Raw genomic sequence first — 8,207 nt, 5'->3', positions numbered from 1 at the left:
GTCAGAATTACTTTAGTAATTCATGCCCAAAGATAAGGGGGAAAGTTGCCACTAAGGAAAGAGACTGGATTTTTTGATATCACATTTGTCAAGTTTAAACTTTTATATATTTTTCTGCGAGTTAAGAAAAATCTTTACTCAGGGAGTACTCTAGCAAGTTGCACCGGTGACAATGCAGATTGGCGTCATTTATAATTGGGCCAAAAATAAGGCCCTTCCTGCCATGTTCTTTGTAGGAGAATATTGACTTTAGAGAGCTAAAGGACACTTCTTTTTTCTGGGCATCCCCAGAGTCCCATCTGTTAATTATACCAACCTCTTCTTTCAATGTTATACACGCGCACACAGTGCGTGGTGCATTATGTCAGGTAAAATCAAAGTCCTCAGAGCAAAGTGAAGATCCTAATTCATTTTAAGTACAGTATCAAAGTGTCTTGAAGCTTCATATAAATGTTTCTCCAAGTCTCACATGCACGACTAACTTCTGTTAAAATATGAGTGAGCTGAAAGAAGGGATTCAAAGGTTCTGAGCACTAGTTTGTTCTTTAGGGTTAAAGATGTCCCAGGTTGAATGTTTTACTGAAGCAGCATCTGCCTGTAGTACAAGTTACTAAAGACCTGCTCTTAACCCAGAATAGTTTCCCAATTTTAGGATTGAAGAGATATTCAACTACAGTTAAGACTGTCAAGGGGGAAGAAGAAGAAAAAAGACTTCAGAAAAATTTTAGCAGATAAATTAGACGTTTTTAAAAAAAACAAAAAAAAAAAACAACAACAACAACAAAAAAAACACAGACATTGTTCCTGGGCTAAGCACTTTGAGTGCTTCTTACAGAGAGTAGCGAAGGGGTGAGAGGAGAGAGTAAAAATGAAGAAAAAAAAGAGAATTGTAAAACTAATTTTTTAATGTACCCTAAAATGTTCAGAAGATAGCTCTAAACACGTCACATAACTGGATATTTCTGCAGAAATTACTTTGTGTTTCTAACTCCTGACTTTGTGATGAGATGGTTTATGCCAAATACAGTGAGAAGATACTCAAAACAACCTGATATTTGGAATTCTCATTCAGCAATTACAGCACAAGGATCCTGTCACTTTTCCGCTCAAGACTAAGGCATGTCTACGCTAGCACTTATGTCAGGAAAACTTTTGACATTTGGGGGTGTGGAAAAAACCCACATCCCTGAGTAACATAAGCTTTGCCGGCATAAACACTTGGGTACACAGCACTACATCTCACTGACATAGCTACCACCACTTGTTGAGCTGGTTTTATGTCAACGGGAGAGCTCTCCCCCGTAGGCATAATGCAGCTACACAAGCAATCTTACAGAAGCAGAGCTGTATTGGTATAGCTCTGCCATTGTAAGCATGTATGTGCAGATATGACCATATTTTGTTAGATGCATGTGTTGTTTTATACACATTTTAGGAGAAACCCATATCTGCTTGCCAGAGGTGAATTAGTTGGCTAACATACTTTTTCTGAGTAACAGCTGCAAGTTGCAGAAAACCACCACCAGATGGTGCAATCCGTCACATTTCTTTGTTTGCACACTGTGCAGACCCAGAGACTGGGAGGCACCTGCCCTAACAAGAACATTTGGTACATTAGAAGGAAACAGTTCATTTTAAAATAAATTACTATACAGATAGGATAATGAAGTTATTGGTCAACATCTTGCTCAACCAGAATGGTGTGAAGTTCACAAAGTGCAACATATAACATTTATTTTAGAAACCAGATCTAAAACTAATGACGACCCATCATCCTTGTTCTGTGCCTAGAAGGTTGAGTACAGAATACTTTAAACATTTAATAATTGTTCAGTTATTTAGTATTTCAAGCCTGCTCAGTTTTGTGTGTGCACTGATTTACACTTGTAACTTAACACCTGACAAAATTGAGAAATATTTTGTTCCAGGTTTGCCAAGTCTTAATTAAAACCAACAGAGCTAAGTATAAGCAAAGATTTTATTTAAATCATTTTCAGAAATCACAATCTGCCAAATGTACATGAGCATAATGAAACACACTGTTCTGAAAAGAAATGGGCATAAATATGGAGCGGACATAATCCAGTATCTATCAAAACATTTTTTTTAAAGGAACATGTCTCATTTCATGGCATTTGTGTGGTCCAGGAGACAGGATAACATTAGAATGCAAAAATAAGAACAGTTAATCCTTTTCTTCATAATGCTGAAATATTGTCTCAGATTTAAGGACAATAATTTCTTGAAATCGCCATTTCAAGGTTGCTGAACAATTTGAAATGGATAAATTTGTAACTCTCAAGGACTTCCAGCTTCCACCAGGTGCTGTCAGAAAAATCAGACTGCAATAAAATGAACTTTAAATGTTTTCAAGAAAATTATAGTGCACTTCCTATAGAGGAAGTGATGCAAAATTAACTTCTGCTTAACAATTTACACCAGTAGGTTTCCAAATAGGAAATGTACCTTTTGATCACGAATGTTCTTTTATGGAAGCAGGAACAACAACTAGCATAATGCCTTAAATATCAGTTCTTACACCCTTTCACTAAGTGGAAAACCTGCCTAAATTTCACGGGGATAATTTGTGGCTAGCTGTATCTCACTCACAGTGCTTCACCATGGTCACATGCACTTAGTTTCATATAGTGATGCAAATGTATCTCATTTTGCATTTTTAACATAAGATAGAGAAAATATACATTAAAATCAGAACTGGGTTTATGATATACATATAAATACATCAAGAATTACACTCCAGTTTTGGAAGCATGTTAGAAGGGGGAAATCTGGAACAACAGAAACTGGGCATTGCCATTAGGCTATGGAAAGCATTTAATCAAAGACATCACTTTTTTCAATCATTTCATCAAACAAAAATCAAGAAGTCTTGAAAACAGGAAGTGTTAACATCCAAGAGTAGAGGGTGATGACTAAAGCTCCTGATATTTCCTCAGGATTGTCAGCTACTCTCAAGGAATGATGTCAGATATTGATGGTCTAATCTCACAATTCAGAAACATTGGTTTACAGACCAATTAGCAGATTCCACTTTCTGCTCTTGCCTTCTGCACATTCTGGTCTCTCCAAATGTAACACACACATTTAACAGAACAGCTGAAACAAAAGAACAAAAATATTAACAAAGCCTTATTAATCACAAATTTCACTCAAGTAATTTCTACTCTTCCTCAGAATTTCCTTAAGTGGTGAGGCTGTTTTTCAGGAGTGGTGTTGAAGAGAGACCTCATCATCTCAGTTAACATCCTCCAGTTTAAAAATAAAATGCTACGCTAAACACAACTGACGGTAAGGGTAAGGATGACCTGTGACCATTACCTCCTCTTAAAGAGAATTCACTTGAAAATCCAAACACACCTGAGAAAATCTTGACCTCTTAAATCAGGGGTTCTCAAACTGGGGGTTGGGACCCGTCAGGAGGTTCCAAGGTTATTACATGAGGAGTCATGAGCTGTTAGCCTCCACCCCCAAATCCCGCTTCGCCTCCAGTATTTATAACAGTGTTAAATATTTTAAAAAGTGTTTTAAATTTATAAAGGGGTCGCACTCAGAGGCTTGTTGTGTGAAAGGGATCACCAGTACAAAAGTTTGCCCTAAAAGTTTGCCACAGCCCTAAATCATTATCTTGGAAGTTGTTATACCAGCCAACAAGTGAAATCCCACTTAAACAATTACCATTTAATCAAAAGTCAGACCTTTCTGCTGGAACAAGGCTGTGATGAGCAACATCTTAGGATGCGGCTGGAGAGGGGGAGCCAGATGGAGAAAGCAAAAGGATTGCAGGGCAACACAGCATGGGAGTTTTCCCTTTGCCCTTCCGGTATACCTCCCAAAGTCCAAAATGAAGGGTGCCTGGACTCCTGGGGGCCTTCGGAGGTGCACTGGAGTTGGGCTCCCTTAAGCATTTTAAAGGGACAAGGTGGGTGAGGTAATATCTTTTATTGGACCAACTTCTGTTGGTGAAAGAGACAAGCTTTCGACCTTACAAAGAGCTCATCTTCAGGTCTGTAAAAGGTACTGAACAACACAGCCAAATGCAAGGTGGACCAGACTATTTAGCATAAGTAGTTAGCACATAATGTAAGGCTCATTAAGCTCTGCAGTCATAGGACAAAAAGAGGAGGGTAGTGGGTTGCAGATTGGTAAAAAGCATAAATCCAGTGTCTCTGTTCAGTCCATGATTTTTACTGACTAACAGAGTTAGGAATTTAAGATCCCAGGCTCATTTTTTCAAAGCGCTGAGAGAGACACTTCAGATTTGCAGGGGAGATATAGGAATACAGTGAAAAGCCTCGTAGACCCCCATTCTGCCCTTGTTGCATGCCCCACATTCTGCTGCCTCCACAAAACCTTCTTCACTATTCGCTCCCCATTTTCTCCAGTGAACATTTCCCATACCCCACTGACAACATTTATACCATCTTCTTCACAGCCCTCCTTGAGCTCGATGCTCTGGTCAGCCCACTCACTACAACACAACACCCTCACTAAATGCACACTCACACCCCCTTCCTGCAGAACTCCTAAGAAAACGGAGCACCTAAGAAAATCCAGGGAGAGGGTAACAGGAGACACGAGGGAGTAGCAGAACACGGAGGCACACCCTAAATAGTTGTTTTAAATCTAGAATCTGGCAAAAGTGTTAAAAGAATTTTCAAGGGTGGTGATCACTACATTTTCATTTCATTTCCACTGTTTTCAACAGCGTGTCTGATTAGCTTCAGTATAGGTAAACATTCTCTTTTCTACATTGACAAGCTACCCTAGTGATTGGTCATTTGACAGCCTATTTTAATCTCTTCTGGATTGAGGTATCATTCGGACATAACTAATTTAAATCTGAAGATTTAAAATTGGAATGTAGCCACCAAAACTTTGTCTTGTACTCTACATCAGAAATAGGAGATCTGAAAAATCAATAAACTCTCTCTCTCTCTCCTTTTCCATTGTTTTTTATGAAAATGGCAAAAAAAAAGATGAACACAATTTAGGATATCACAATTCAGTAACTATTTGTCCACCTAACTTAATATTTCAGAGAAAAATTCTACTTCTTCCCCAGACATTGCTAACAAAAGAAAATTTGGCTGACTATTTAAGTGGAAGAAAGACAGATAAATGGGCACCCTTCCAAATTACCCTGGAAATTCAAATGCTTAATCATGAACTAACCCATTCTAGAATCTATACCAGTTTTCTGGCCATAGACAGCTGAACTTGAACTTTCATCTTCTCCAGTTTGTTTCAGTTCTTGTTGAAAGGCAAGTTAACACACAGGTATATAGCTGGATTATTCTACTTAAAGATACTGTCAAGATAGCTTTCAGAATTTAAACATGTTAATTATTTTTAAGTCCCACATCACAGAAGCTTAAATGACATGGCTGCACTGGTTTGTTATTGTCAAGTTGCTCATAATTATCCACCAGCTGACACTGACTGGAGTTTTAAATAAGTGGCTGCATTTCCCTGCTGTGTTTGTATCGTTTTTAGAGTTTTTCCTACACTGAAGTGACTCTTTTTCAGTACTTCACCCCTTGTCTTCATTTCCCAGCAGAATCCCCATCTCACTCTGAGTTCTTGCTCCGAAGAGACCACCACTTCTCTCACTTCCACAGAACTCTAATACAACAAGAAGGTGGCAGCATCACAGCCTCATTATGCCAGTTTGCCTCACAGGTTCTGCACTGGTTTTTGTGCCACTGGTTTTCAGCCAAACAGGATGACTGGGTACCAGTAGCAAGGTAAGCAGGATCACATTAGGAACATAAGATGAGAAGGAGGAGAATCCCAGCAAAGGATAAGTAGGTGTGAATTTTTCCTTTCAAAAGTCCTGAAGCAGACCCATCTTCCAGTGGCCAGAAACCTACCCTCCTCTGAGGTGTCCAACATTCAAGTGGCTACCTCTTAAACTTGGAAATTAGCCAGTTCCCAGGTTACATTCTTCTGGAAGTCTAAGATCAGATCCTAACATAAATCAGGACAGCTCTATTTGAAGCCTACAGAGTAACTGACTTACACCAGTTGATGATTTGGTCTCTAATTTTCAGAGGCAAAATGACAACGGCAATAGAAACGGTTAGAACTTTTGTTTACTGTCTCAATTGACACCAACAGTTTAGTACTGAGCCTGAGAAAAGACTGCCACTACTAAATTATAAGCACTTCCTGCAGCAACTGGGGTTTCCTTGGAGGTCTCTCATCCAAGTACTGACTAGATACGGATCAACTTGCTTAGCTTGTAAGATGACAGTAATACAGCTGCATGTCCCATATTACCCCCAGGATTGTTGCTGGAATTCCCCCCAATCGCTGATGAGCGAAGACTAAAACAAGAAGTGAAGCAAACTCTCACTGTACTACCCAAGAAGGAGGAGGGGCCCTGTAGGAGAGCACGGCTCCCCCAAGGCATAAAGAGGAGGAATAGCTCTCAAGAGAAACAGTGCTGTGCTGCACCTGAATAAGAGTGTTCTGATTTTCCAAGGCGTTGACTATGCACAGCTCCAATTGGCACTAATGGGGGGACAGCAGGTGAAGGATAATACAGTAGGCAAGTGGAGAATAATCACCCATGAAGTTGGGTAGTACAGCTGTTCAAGACCTCTGCTTTACATCTCATCCAAAAGATCTGTTGCTTCTACTGAATAAAAGTGGCCTATTTTTCACAGGTTCTCTTGTTAACAATGGAAGCTGTGAATACTCAACAACTTTTAAAAATAAGGCTCTTTATTTACATTTTTAGACAGAAACATAACAATGGCCATACTGGGTCAGACCAATGGTCCGTCTAGCCCGGTAGCCTGTCTTCCAACAGCGGCCAATGCCAGGTGATTCAGAGGGAATGAACAGAACTGGCAAGCAATGAGAATGAGAATCCTGGGATGCCCCATCATCTCAGGCATTGGAACCCTGACAGCAGTTTTATCTGGCTATGTAGACTCTCTCCTCAGGCCCTACGCTAGCGGCACTCCCAGATCTCTTTGTGACAGCAATTTCCTAAGGAAATTACAATCCTTTGATGATCTTCCAGAACACACCATCCTGGCCACTATGGATGTAGAAGCTCTCTACACCAAATTTCCACACAAAGATGGACTACAAGCCATCAGGAATGGTATCCCTGATAATGTCATGGCAAACCTGGTGGCTGAACTTTGACTTTTTGTCCTCATCCACAACTATTTCAGATGTGGTGACAATTTATACCTTCAAATCAGCGGGATTGCAATGGGTACCCACATGGCCCCTCAATATGCCAACATTTTTATGGCTGACTTAGAAAAAACGCTTCATCAGCTCTCATCTCCTTACGCCCTTACTCCACTTACGCTCCATTGATGACATCTTCATCACCTGGACCAATGGGAAGGAGGGCCTTGAGGAATTCCACCCTACCATCAACTTCAGCTTGGACCAGTCCACACAAGAGATCCACTTCCTAGACACTACAGTGCTAATACATGATGGGTCACATAAAAACCACTGTACCGGAAACCTACTGACCGCTATACTTACCTGCATGCCTCCAGCTTTCATCCAGACCACGTCACACAATTGATTGTCTTCAGCCAAGCTCTAAGATACACTAGCTGTCACCTACAGCCTCCAACTAAAACCTCTCCAGTGCATCATCAGTGATCTATAACCTATCCTGAAGGACGATCCCTCACTCTCACAGACCTTGGGAGACAGGCCAGTCCTTGCTTATAGATAGCCCCCCAACCTGAAGCAACCACACACCACACAACAAAAATACCAACCCAGGAACCAAACCCTGCTACAAACCCCGATGCCAACTCTGTCCACATATCTGTTCAAGGGACACCTTCACAGGACATAACTACATCAGCCACACCATCATGGGCTCATTCACCTGCACATCTACCAATGTGATATATGCCATCATGTGCCAGCAATGCCCCTCTGCCACGTACATTGGCCAAACCAGACAGTTTCTATACAAAAGAATAAATGGACACAAATCTGAGATCAGGAATCATAACATTCAAAAACCAGTAAGAGAACACTTCAATCTCTCTGGTCACTCAATAACAGACCTCGAAGTGGCAATTCTTCAACAAAAAAAACTTCAAAAACAGACTCCAATGTGAAGCTGCAAAACTGGAATTAATTCGCAAACTAGATATCATCAGATTAGGCCTGAATAAAGATGGGAAATGGTTGGA

The 8,207-nt window shown here is 40.4% G+C and overlaps 1 protein-coding gene across 2 annotated transcripts in view; it reads right to left on the bottom strand.

Moving 5' to 3' along the window:
• Positions 1–779: 779 nt before the first annotated feature.
• Positions 780–8,207, bottom strand: part of AKAP12 (A-kinase anchoring protein 12) — a 141,593-nt gene continuing 134,165 nt past the window's right edge. For both annotated transcript variants that reach the window (XM_032782455.2, XM_032782456.2), the window contains one exon: positions 780–3,117. The gene's annotated coding sequence lies outside the window, so the exon portion shown is untranslated. The remainder of the gene's footprint in view (positions 3,118–8,207) is intronic.

The sequence above is a fragment of the Chelonoidis abingdonii genome, chromosome 3 (assembly GCF_003597395.2).
Source record: "Chelonoidis abingdonii isolate Lonesome George chromosome 3, CheloAbing_2.0, whole genome shotgun sequence".
NCBI classification, from domain to species: Eukaryota; Metazoa; Chordata; order Testudines; family Testudinidae; genus Chelonoidis; species Chelonoidis abingdonii.
The sequence above is the reverse complement of the archived record's forward strand: the minus strand, read 5'-3'. Positions and strand labels throughout refer to the sequence as shown.